This window comes from Triticum dicoccoides, chromosome 5B (genome assembly GCF_002162155.2).
Source record: "Triticum dicoccoides isolate Atlit2015 ecotype Zavitan chromosome 5B, WEW_v2.0, whole genome shotgun sequence".
Taxonomy (NCBI): Eukaryota; Viridiplantae; Streptophyta; class Magnoliopsida; order Poales; family Poaceae; genus Triticum; species Triticum dicoccoides.
This window is the reverse complement of record NC_041389.1, coordinates 479,520,620-479,533,608: the sequence shown is the minus strand read 5'-3', so window position 1 is coordinate 479,533,608 and position 12,989 is coordinate 479,520,620.

The window sequence follows — 12,989 nt, the reverse complement described above, 5'->3', positions numbered from 1 at the left end:
CCCCCGGGGTCCCTATATAAAGAGGGGGGTGGGAGGGTAGCCACACCTAACACCCTGGCGCCTCCCTCCCCTCCCTGCTACACCTCTCCCTCCCGTAGTTGCTTGGCGAAGCCCTGCCGGAGCCCGGCTGCATCCACCACCACGCCGTCGTGCTGCTGGATCTTCATCAACCTCTCCTTCCCCCTTGCTGGATCAAGATGGAGGAGATGTCACGCTGTACGTACGTGTGTTGAACGCAGAGGTGCCGTCCGTTCGGCGCTAGGATCTCCGGTGATTTGGATCACGACGAGAACAACTCCCTCAACCCCGTTCTCTTGAACGCTTCCGCACGCGATCTACAAGTGCATGTAGATGCACTCCCCTCTCTCGTTGCTAGATGAACTCATAGACACGTAGGAAAATTTTTATTTTATGCAACGTTCCCCAACAGGGTGGACCGGCACTTGGGTACTTCCCTAACTTGGACAAGCAACCCACTTATGATTAACACCTATTGCAAGCATCCGCAACTACAAAAAGGAGTATTAAGGTAAACCTAACCACAGCATTAAACATATGGGTCCATATCAACCCCTAACGAAGCAACGCATAAACTAGGGTTTAAGCTTCTGTCACTCTAGCAACCCATCATCTACTTATTACTTCCCTATGCCTTCCTCTAGGCCCAAATAATGGTGAAGTGTTATGTAGTCGACGTTCACATAACACCACTAGAGGAAAGACAACATACATCTCATCAAAATATCAAACGAATACCAAATTCACATGACTACTAATAGCAAGGCTTCACCCATGTCCTCAGGAACAAACATAACTACTCACAAAGCATATTCATGTTCATAATCAGAGGAGTAATAATATGCATAAAGGATCTGAACATATGATCTTCCACCAAGTAAACCAATTAGCCTCAACTACAAGGAGTAATCAACACTACTAGCAACCCACAGGTACCAATTTGTGGTTTTGATAGAAGATTGGATACAAGAGATGAACTAGGGTTTTGAGAGGAGATGGTGCTGGTGAAGATGTTGATGGAGATTGACCCCCTCCCGATGAGAGGATCATTGGTGATGACGTTGGTGATGATTTCCCCCTCCCGGAGGGAAGTGTCCCTGGCAGAATAGCTTCGCCAGAGCCCTAGATTGATTCTGCCAAGGTTCCGCCTCGTGGCGGTGGAGTTTCGTCCCGTAAGCTTGCCCATGATTTTTTTCAGGGTAAAGGTGATGATATAGCAGAAGATGGACACCGAAGGCCCACCAGGGGGGCCAGGAGATAGGGGGCCGCGCCCTACAGGGGGGGCGCGCCCCCTGTCTCCTGGACATGGTGTGGGCCCCCTGGCCTATTTCTTTTGCTCATAAATTCTTAATAAATCCAAAAAGTTGTTTCGTGGAGTTTCAGGACTTTTGGAGTTGTGCAGAATAGGTTTCCAATGTTTGCTCCTTTTCCAGCCAGAATTCCAGCTGCCGGCATTCCCCCTCTTCATGGTAAACCTTGTAAAATAAGAGAGAATAGCCATAAGTATTGAGATATAATGTGTAATGACAGCCCATAATGCAATAAATATTGATGTAAAAGCATGATGCAAAATGGATGTATCAACTCCCCAAGCTTAGACCTCGCTTGTCCTCAAGGGGAAGCCGAAATCGAAAAATATGTCCACATGTTTAGATATAGAGGTGTCGATAAAAATAAAATACGGACATGAGGGCATCATGATCATTCTAATAACAGTAACAGATATAGATTTTGCCATCTGATTTCCTATGCTCAAGTAATAAGCAATTCACAATGTCAAGTATGGTTCATAAACTTCATTGGGAACTAACAAACTATAATCTCAGTCACTGAAGCAATTGCAATTTATCGTAACATCAGAAAGAGTCAATAATAGAGCTTTTCAACAAGCTCACATACTCAACTATCTCGTAGTCTCCCATAATTGCTAACACTCACGCAATACTTGTGGTTATAGAGTTTCAGCCGGACACTGAGAAAGATAGGGGCTTATTGTATTACCTCCCGACGTATTCACCTTTAGGTGATGTCAACAATAATAGCCTATACCAACTTACATCCAATTGGATATATGTATCATGATCTTTCAAACACGAGGAGCTTGCCAAAGGATAAAATGAAAAAGGGGAAAGGTGAGGATCACCTTGACTCAAGCATAAAGTAAAAACATAAAGTAAAAGATTGGACCTTCGCAGAGGGAAACAGAGGTTGTCATGCGCGTTTAGGGTTGATGCATGAAATCTTAATGCAAAAGAACGTCACTTTATATTGCCCCTTGTATGTGGACCTTTATTATGCAATCCGTCGCTTTTATTACTTCCACAACAACTTTGTACAAAGCTTATTTTCTCTGCACTAATAAGTCATACATATTTAGAGAGCAATTTTTATTGCTTGCACTGATGACAACTTACTTGAAGGATCTTACTCAATCCATAGGTAGGTATGGTGGACTCTCATGGCAAAACTGGGTTTGAGGATATTTGGAAGCACAAGTAGTATCTCTACTTGGTGCAAGGAATTTGGCTAGCGGGAGGGGGAAAGGCAAGCTCAACATGTTTGGAAGGTCAATGACAATATACTTTAACTGAGATGTCCGAAAACATAAACCATTATGTTGTCTTCCTTGTCCAACATCAACTCTTTTAGCATGTCATACTTAATGAGTGCTTCACAATCATAAAAGATGTCCAAGATAATATATCTATATGTGAACCCCTCTTTCCTTATCACTTCCTATTAATTGCAACGATGACCAAGGCTACGTTCATCAACTCTCAACAATTTTTATGCCTCATACTTTCTATGTGTGAAGTTATCACTATCCATAAGATCAATATGAACTCTTTTGTTCTTTCTACTTGCTCAAGATCATAGCAATATAGCAAAGCCCTTGACTCAACACTAATCTTTATTATAGATAGCACACGGACTCGCTTACATAAAGAGATCACAATGCAAAACTCAAAACTACTTGATATCAAAACTTCAATCTACTAGATCAAGATACTACTAAAAGGATCAAACTAAATAAAGCGGTAAAGATAGGAGTGTGATGGTGATACGATACCAGGGCACCTCCCCCAAGCTTGGCAGTTGCCAAGGGGAGTGCCCATACCCAAGTGATTATTTCTTCGGAGGTGGTGAAGTGGGAATTGTTGATGATGTAGGCTTGTCGTCCATCTTCCAAGGCATAGGCTCTCGATCATAAAAGGATGATCGAGTCTCCGGGATCCTTAAATCTGCAGCCAAACTCATTTGCTTGAATCTATATTCATACTCATAGTTCTGGTTTTGCAGGTCATAAATCTGGGCTTGGAGGTGCTCGATTTTCTCTTGAAGCTTGAAGATGGTCTCCCCAATGAGTTTGGCATCCAGCTTGTGGTTGTTGGTGAACTCCGTGATCATCATCTGGTTGGCGTTGAGTCCACGCTCCACCATCCCTTGACACTTGAAAACTTCTTGCTCCATGGCTTCGAGCTTTGTCTCCATGCTCCCGGTACGCCTTGGTCCCTCCACATCGCGGATGTGCAGCACCCCCTCATGCATCTCAATGGTTTGAGGGTGATGCAGCACCTCCGCGAGATAGGGGTTGATAACCCTCTCGAAAAACTTGTCCGTGGGAGCGCTTGGAGACGACATGATGCTCTAGATCTGAAACAGAAACAGCTTGAAACGAAAACAGAGGATATTTGCGTGATACGGTGGTCAAAACCTTCGGGAGTATATATAATGAATTTTTACCGACCAAAATACGTAACATACAAGAAAACGGAGTCCGGGAGGCACACGAGGTGCTCACGAGACAGGGGGCGCGGCCTCCTCTCTCGTGGGAGCCTCATGTCCCTTTCGGACTACTTCTTTCTTCCTAAAATTCTTAAATAATCCAAAACTGATAAGAATTGCCATTAGAGTTGTTTTGGAGTCGGTTTACTTACCGTACCACGTACCTATGCCTTTTCGGGGTCTGGAACGTTCTGGAAAGTGTCTCTTATGTATTCCTCGGGGGTTATGGTTTCAATAATATTAGTTTCAACATTGATAGGATTACCTGAAATATAATGTTTAATTCTTTGACCATTAACCACCCTCAGATTTGTGCCTTCGAAGTTATTGATTTTTGTAGCACCAGAACAATAGACCTCCTCGATAATGTAGGGACCTTCCCATTTTGAGAGAAGTTTTCCTGCAAAAAATCTTAAACGAGAGTTGAATAATAACACATAATCTCCTACGTTTAACTCATGCTTTTGTATCCTCTTATCATGCCGGCATTTGACTTTTTCTTTGAAAAGCTTGGCATTCTCATATGCTTGGGTTCTCCATTCATCAAGTGAGCTAATATCAAACAACCTCTTCTCACCGACAAGTTTGAAGTCATAATTGAGCTCTTTAATAGCCCAATATGCTTTATGTTCAAGTTCAAGAGGTAAATGACATGCTTTTCCATAAACCATCTTATATGGAGACATACCCATAGGATTTTTGTATGCAGTTCTATAGGCCCATAATGCATCATCGAGTTTTTTGGACCAATTCTTTCTAGATCTATTCACAGTCTTTTGCAAAATTAATTTGAGCTCTCTATTGCTCAACTCTACTTGACCACTAGACTGCGGGTGATAAGGAGATGCGATTCTATGATTGACATCATACTTAGCAAGCATCTTACGGAAAGCACCATGAATAAAGTGTGAACCACCATCAGTCATAAGATATCTAGGGACTCCAAACCTCGGACAAATAACTTCTTTAATCATTATAATATAAGTGTTATGATTGGCACTACTAGTTTGAATAGCTTCTACCCACTTAGTAACGTAATCAACAGCAACTAAAATATGTGTATAACCATTTAAGGCAGGAAAAGGTCCCATATAATCAAATCCCCAAACATCAAACGATTCAATAACAAGAGAATAATTCATAGGCATTTCTTGACGTCTACTAATGTTACCTATTCTTTGACATTCATCACAAGATAAGACAAACTTACGAGCATCTTTGAAGAGAGTAGGCCAATAAAAACCAGATTGTAGTACCTTGTGTGCAGTTCTATCTCCAGTGTGGTGTCCTCCATAAGATTCAGAGTGGCACTTGCGTAGGATTTGTTCCTGTTCATACTCAAGCACACAACGTCTAATAATACCATCTACTCCTTCTTTATAAAGGTGTGGATCATCCCAGAAGTAATGTCTTAAATCATAAAAGAACTTTTTCTTTTGCTGGTATGTGAAACTAGGCGGTATATATTTAGCAACAATGTAATTAGCATGATCAGCATACCAAGGAGCAGTGCGAGAAGCATTGACAACTGCTAATTGCTCATTAGGAAAACTATCATTAATAGGCAGTGGGTCATCAAGAACATTCTCTAGCCTAGAAAAGTTGTCTGCAACGGGGTTCTTAGCTCCCTTTCTATCAATAATATGCAAGTCAAATTCTTGGAGCAAGAGAACCCATCTAATGAGTCTAGGCTTAGCATCTTTCTTTTCCATAAGATATTTAATAGCAGCATGACCAGTGTGAATAGTAACTTTGGAATCAACAATATAAGGTCTAAACTTATCACATGCAAACACAACTGCTAAGAACTCTTTTTCAGTAGTAGCATAATTTCTCTGGGCAGTATCAAGAGTCTTACTAGCATACTGGATAACATTCAATTTCTTATCGACTCTTTGCCCTAAAACAACACCTACAGCATAATCACTAGCATCGCACATAATTTCAAAAGGTAAATTCCAATCAGGTGGCTAAACAATAGGTGCAGTGATCAAGGCTTTCTTAAGTGTTTCAAATGCTTCTACACAATCATCATCAAAGAAAAAAGGAATATCTTTTTGCAATAAATTAGTCAGAGGCCTAGAGATTTAAGAAAAGTCCTTAATGAACCTCCTATAAAAGCCGGTATGACCAAGGAAACTTATTATACCTTTTATGTCCTTAGGACATGGCATCTTTTCAATAGCATCAACTTTGGCTTTATCAACTTCAATACCTCTCTCGGAGATCTTGTGCCCCAAGACAATGCCTTCATTAACCATAAAGTGACACTTTTCCCAATTCAGGACGAGACTAGTGTCTTCGCATCTCTGCAAAACTCGATCAAGGTTGCTCAAACAATCATCAAAAGAGGATCCACAGATGGAGAAGTCATCCATGAATACCTCACAAATATTTTCACAAAAATCAGAAAATATAGCCATCATGCATCTTTGAAAGGTAGCAGGTGCATTACATAAACCAAAAGGCATACGTCTATAAGCAAAAGTGCCAAAAGGGCAAGTAAAAGTAGTTTTAGATTGATCCTTCGCGGACACAGGTATTTGAGAGAAACTAGAATAACCATCTAGAAAGCAAAAATGTGTGTGTTTGGATAGCCTTTCTAGCATTTGATCAATAAAAGGTAAAGGGTAATGATCTTTCTTAGTAGCTTTATTTAACTTACAGAAATCAATTACCATCCTATAGCCTATAATAATTCTTTGCGGGGTCAATTCATCTTTATCATTAGGAACAACGGTAATACCTCCCTTTTTAGGGACACAATGGACAGGGCTTACCCTTTCACTATCAGCAACGGGATAAATAATACCTGCCTCAAGGAGTTTTAGAATCTCGTTTCTTACCACTTCCTTCATTTTGGGGTTTAATCATCTTTGAGGATCTCTAACTGGTTTGGCATCTTTCTCCACTGAAATTTTGTGTTGACATAATATGGGACTAATGCCCTTAAGATCGTCTAGAGTATATCCAATAGCAGCTCGGTGCTTCTTCAGAGTTTTCAATAATCTTTCTTCTTCTTTCTCTGAAAGGTTAGCACTAATAATAACAGGATATATTTCTTTTCCATCAAGATAAGCATACTTGAGATTATCAGGTAAGGGTTTGAGTTCGAACCCGGGAAAACCCATGGGTGGAGGGGGGTCCCCAAGAATTTCAACAGGAAGGTTATGTTTTAGCATAGGTTCTTGTTTAAGGAACACTTCATCTATTTCTTCCCTTTCCTTCATAAACATATAGTTTTCATGGTCTAACAAATATTGTTCTAACGGATCAGTTGGAGGAATAGCAATGGAAGCAAGACCAATAATTTCATCCTTACTAGGTGGTTCCCTTTCACGAGGTTGTCTACTAAACTTAGCGAAATTAAACTCATGAGACATACCATCTATGCCAACAGTGACAATATTCTTTTCACAATTAATCTTAGCACTAGCAGTATTCAAGAAGGGTCTACCAAAAATAATGGGACAAAAATCATCTTGTTGGGAACCAAGAACAAGAAAATCAGTACGGTATTTAATCTTCCCGCACAAGACTTCAACATCTCTGACAATCCCAATAGGTTTAATGGTGTCCCTATTAGCAAGCTTAATAGTAACATCAATGTCTTCTAATTCAACAGGTGCAATATCGTGCATAATTTCTTTATAAAGATCATAAGGTATCGCATTAGCACTAGCACCCATATCACATAAGAGATCATAACAATGATCTCCTATTTTAATAGAAATAACAGGCGTGCCTACAACAGGTCTACGTGTCTTAGTATCGGGTCTAGCAATATTAGAAGTTTCACCCAAGAAAGAGATAACATGCCCATCTAAGTCCTCATCCAAGAGATCTTTAATCATAGCAATACCAGGTTCAACATTAATTTGCTCAGGAGGTGTATAAGTCCTAGTATTACTCTTACGAACAACAGTCGAAGCTTTAACATGATCTTTTATCCTAACAGGAAATGGAGGTTTTTCGACATAAGCAGTAGGAATAATAGGATCACTATATGTAATAGTCTTTTCTTCGACTGTAATAGGTGCATCTACTTTCACTTCAACAGGAGGATTATATTTAAACTACTTCTCTTTAGGGAGATCAACGTGAGTAGCAAAAGTTTCACAAAAAGTAGCTACTATCTCAGAGTCAAGTCCATACTTAGAGCTAAATCCACGGAAAGCATCGGTATCCATAAAAGATTTAACACAATCGAACTTAGGTTTCATACCTGACTCCTTACCATCGTCGGAACCCCAATCTTCAGAGTTGCGTTTAATTCTTTCCAATAAGTTCCATTTGAAATCAATAGTCTTCAGCATATAGGAACCAACACAGGAAGTATCGAGTAGGTTGCGATTATCAAGAGAAAGTCGAGCATAAAAATTCTAAATAATCATTTCCCGAGAGAGCTCATGATTGGGGCATGAATATAACATTGACTTAAGCCTCCCCCAAGCTTGAACGATGCTTTCTCCTTTGCGAGGCCAGAAATTATATATGTAATTACAATCACAATGAACAAGATGCATAGGATATAACTTCTGGTGAAATTCAAACTTCAGTCGCTTATGATTCCAAAATCTCGTATCATCACATAGCCTATACCATGTCATTGCATCTCCCTTCAAAGATAAAGGGAAGACCTTCCTTTTGACAACATCATCGGGGATACCCGCAAACTTAAATAATCCACAAACTTCATCCACAAAGATAAGGTGTAAATCGGGATGCAATGTTCCGTCTCCTGCAAAAGGACTAGCTAGCAGTTTTTCTATCATACCCGAAGGAATCTCAAAGTGAATATTTTCATAAGGTTCAGTAGGTTGAGGAGCATCTCTTTGCTCTTCTGGTTGGGGTGAAGATACCCTAAACAAACCCCTCAAAGGATTAGTTTCCATAGTGACAAGTAACAGAAAATTTTAGCACGCTATATAAATGTTTCCTTACCAAGTTCCACTCACCAAAAGCGCTACACTCCCCGGCAACGGCGCCAGAAAAGAGTCTTGATGACCCACAAGTGTAGGGGATCTATCGTAGTCCTTTTGATAAGAAAGAGTGTCGAACCCAACGAGGAGCAGAAGGAAATGATAAGCGGTTTTCAGTAAGGTTTTCTCTGCAAGCACTGAAATAATAGGTGATAGATAGTTTTGTGATAAGATAAATAATAACGAGCAAAAATTAAATAAAGTAAATAAAGTGCAGCAAGGTGGCCCAATCCTTTATGTAGCAAAGGATAAGCCTGGACAAATTCTAATAATGAAGAAGGAGCTCCCGAGGACACATTGGGAATTATTGTCAAGCTAGTTTTCATCACGTTCATAAGATTCGCATTCGGTACTTTGATAATTTGATATGTGGGTGGACCGGCACTTGGGTACTACCCTAACTTGGACAAGAATCTCACTTATTATTAACCCCTATTGCAAGAATCCGCAACTACAAAAAAGGAGTATTAAGGTAAACCTAACCAGAACATTAAACATATGGGTCTATATCAACCCCTAACGAAGCAACGCATAAACTAGGGTTTAAGCTTCTGTCACTCTAGCAACCATCATCTACTTATTACTTCCCTATGCCTTCCTCTAGGCCCAAATAATGGTGAAGTGTCATGTAGTCGACGTTCACATAACACCACTAGAGGAAAGACAACATACATCTCATCAAAATATCGAACGAATACCAAATTCACATGACTACTAATAGCAAGACTTCACCCATGTCCTCAGGAACAAATGTAACTACTCACAAAGCATATTCATGTTCATAATCAGAGGAGTAAGAATATGCATAAAGGATCTGAACATATGATCTTCCACCAAGTAAACCAATTAGCATCAACTACAAGGAGTAATCAACACTACTAGCAACCCACAGGTACCAATTTGTGGTTTTGATAGAAGATTGGATACAAGAGATGAACTAGGGTTTTGAGAGGAGATGGTGCTGGTGAATATGTTGATGGAGATTGACCCCCTCCCGATGAGAGGATCGTTGGTGATGACGTTGGTGATGATTTCCCCCTCCCAGAGGGAAGTGTCCCCGGCAGAACAGCTTCGCCAGAGCCCTAGATTGATTCTGCCAAGGTTCCGCCTCGTGGCGGCGGAGTTTCGTCCCGTAAGCTTGCCCACGATTTTTTCCAGGGTAAGGTGATGATATAGCAGAACATGGACGCCGGAGGCCCACCAGGGGGCCTGGGAGATAGGGGCGCGCCCCCCTGTCTCCTGGACAGGGTGTGGGCTCCCTGGCCTATTTCTTTCACTCATAAATTCTTAATAAATCCAAAAGGTTGTTTCATGGAGTTTCAGGACTTTTGGAGTTGTGCAGAATAGGTTTCCAATGTTTGCTCCTTTTTCAGCTAGAATTCCAGCTGCCGGCATTCCCCCTCTTCATGGTAAACCTTGTAAAATAAGAGAGAATAGCCATAAGTATTGAGAAATAATGTGTAATGACAGCCCATAATGCAATAAATATTGATATAAAAGCATGATGCAAAATGGACGTATTAGTCCTCAAGGAGTCTAGCATGAGCAACTTCAAGCTTAGCATTTTTAGTTTTGAAATCATTGGTCACCTCAAGAGCTCTATCATGAGATTCCCTCACTCTAGATAATTCTAGAGCAAAAGTCTCCTCAAGAGATTCGGAGGTGGTTTGTTCATGTTCAAGAGCTTGAGATAGCTCCGCGATCTCATTTGCGTAATCACGCTCATGAGCTTCCATTTTCTCAATGGTGACCTCATGCTCCTCTAGATGAGATTCCAACTCCTCAATGTATTTCTTGCCATCAATGGCAATGGACATTATTTCCATGAAGTTGGAACGAGCAATTTTATTTTTATGAAGAGCTTTAAAAATCATTTCCCCCTTAGTTTTTAAGGAGGCAACATTATCAATCTCTTCATCATTATCCTCATCACCATTAGCATCAACATCATCATCAAGAGACATATTGGGGTACAAAGAAGGAGGTACCTTTGACGCCTTAGCCATAAGGCAAAAAGCAATAGATGATGATGTAGGATCCCTTGAGGCACCATTAACCACCACATCTTGTTCCATGGAGTGTTTAGTTTCCTCTACATTGTTAGCACAACAATTCGAGGAAATAGATGCATTTTTATCATGGCAACAAGTTATAGCAAGCATATCATCATGAGATTTAGTCAAGCAATTTCTACATGATATGCTAGGACTATCAACACAAGCATGTGAAACATTTGGAGTGCTCGAAGTGTTAAAGTCCAAAGAAGGAGCATTGTAATAAGATAGTGATGAAGAGTCACCAATGATTAGCACACTATCATCATTGCAATGACCAACACTACTCACCATAGCATTACCTTGTGGCAATCCACATGTAGGTGAAGTAGAAGAAGTTGAGAAGGCAACACGGCCGGAGGTGGAGGGAGAACAATCATCGCCACAAAACTTGGACACGCCATATTTATCTTGAAGCTTCGTCCACAACTCATGAGCATCCCGAAACGGCATGAGTTGAAATATAACTATATTTAAAGCATCGAAAAGCACATTAGAATCTTGAGCACTGAGATAAGAGTTTTTCTCATCCTCTAAAGATAATCTTTGGGGATCCTTTGGAGGAGAAAAACCCATATCTACAATTCACTCTAAATTTGGGTCCATGACCCTAAAGAGATTAAGCATGTGAATTACCCAAACATCAAAATTTGTGCCATCGAAACTAAGAGTGTCAGAGATTCCTAATCCCCTAGTCGACATCTTTACTCTCTAGGCGGTTAAGCCTAACAAGGAGAGACGAAGCTCTGATACCAATTGAAAGATCGTGGATGTTGCCTAGAGGGGGGGTGAATAGGCGTTTTAAAATAATTACGATAGAGGCTTGAACAAATGCGGAATAAACCTAACGGTTAATTTGTCAAGCACAAAACCTACAACAACTAGGCTCACCTATGTGCACAAACAACTTATGCTAAGAAAGATAAGCAACTATGTGATAGCAAGATATATGACAAAGAACAATATGGCTATCACAAATAAAGTGCATAAGTAAAGGGCTCGGGTAAGAGATAACCGAGGCACTCGGAGACGACAATGTATCCCGAAGTTCACACCCTTGCGGATGCTAATCTCCGTTTGGAGCGGTGTGGAGGCACAATGCTTCCCAAGAAGCCACTAGGGCCGCCGTAATCTCCTCACGCCCTCGCATAATGCAAGATGCCGTGATTCCACTAAGGGACCCTTGAGGGCGGTCACCGAACCCGTACAAATGGCAACCCTTGGGGGTGGTCATCTAACCTGTACACTTTGGCAACCATTGGGGGCGGTCACCGGTACCCGTCAATTGCTCGGGGCGATCTCCACAACCTAATTGGAGACCCCGACGCTTGCCCTGAGCTTTACACCATAATGATTGAGCTCCGAACAACACCAACCGTCTAGGGTGCCAAGGCACCCAAGAGGAACAAGCTCCAGGTGTCCAAACACCCAAGAGTAATAAGCTTCTCAACTTGTAACTTCCACGTATCACGTGGAGAACTCAAACCGATGAAACAAATGCAATGGCAAGGGCACACGGAGTGCCCAAGTCCTTCTCTCCCAAATCCCACCAAAGCAACTAATGCTAGGGAGGAAAATGAGAGGAAGAACGAAAGAAGAACACGAAGAACTCCAATATCTAGATCCAAGGGGTTCCCCTCACTTAGAGGAGAAAGTGATTGGTGGAAACGTAGATCTAGATCTCCTCTCTCTTTTCCCTCAAGAACTAGCAAGAATCATTGGAGGGATTGAGAGTTAGCAAGATCGAAGAAGGTCAACAATGGGGGAAGAACACGAGCTTAAGAGATAAAGTTCAATGGGTAAGAAGACTCTCTTTTATAGGTGGGGAAAATCCAACCGTTATGCTCACAGCCCGCACAGAGCGGTACTACCGCTCCAAGGAGCGGTACTACCGCTAGGGCGGTAGTACACCTTTGAAAAACAACAGCGAGGAGGCAAAAGGCCAGTAGAACCGCCGGAGCGGTACTATCGCTCGTCCTCATGGTACTACCGCTCATCCTCATGGTACTACCGCTCGACCTCACGGTACTACCGCAAATGGCAACGGTACTACTGCTTGCAAGTGGTACAAAAAATACTTCCGTGTCTACCTCCGCAGGACTTGGGACGAGTTTTTTGGTCCAGAGCGGTACTACCGCTGTAGGAGCCG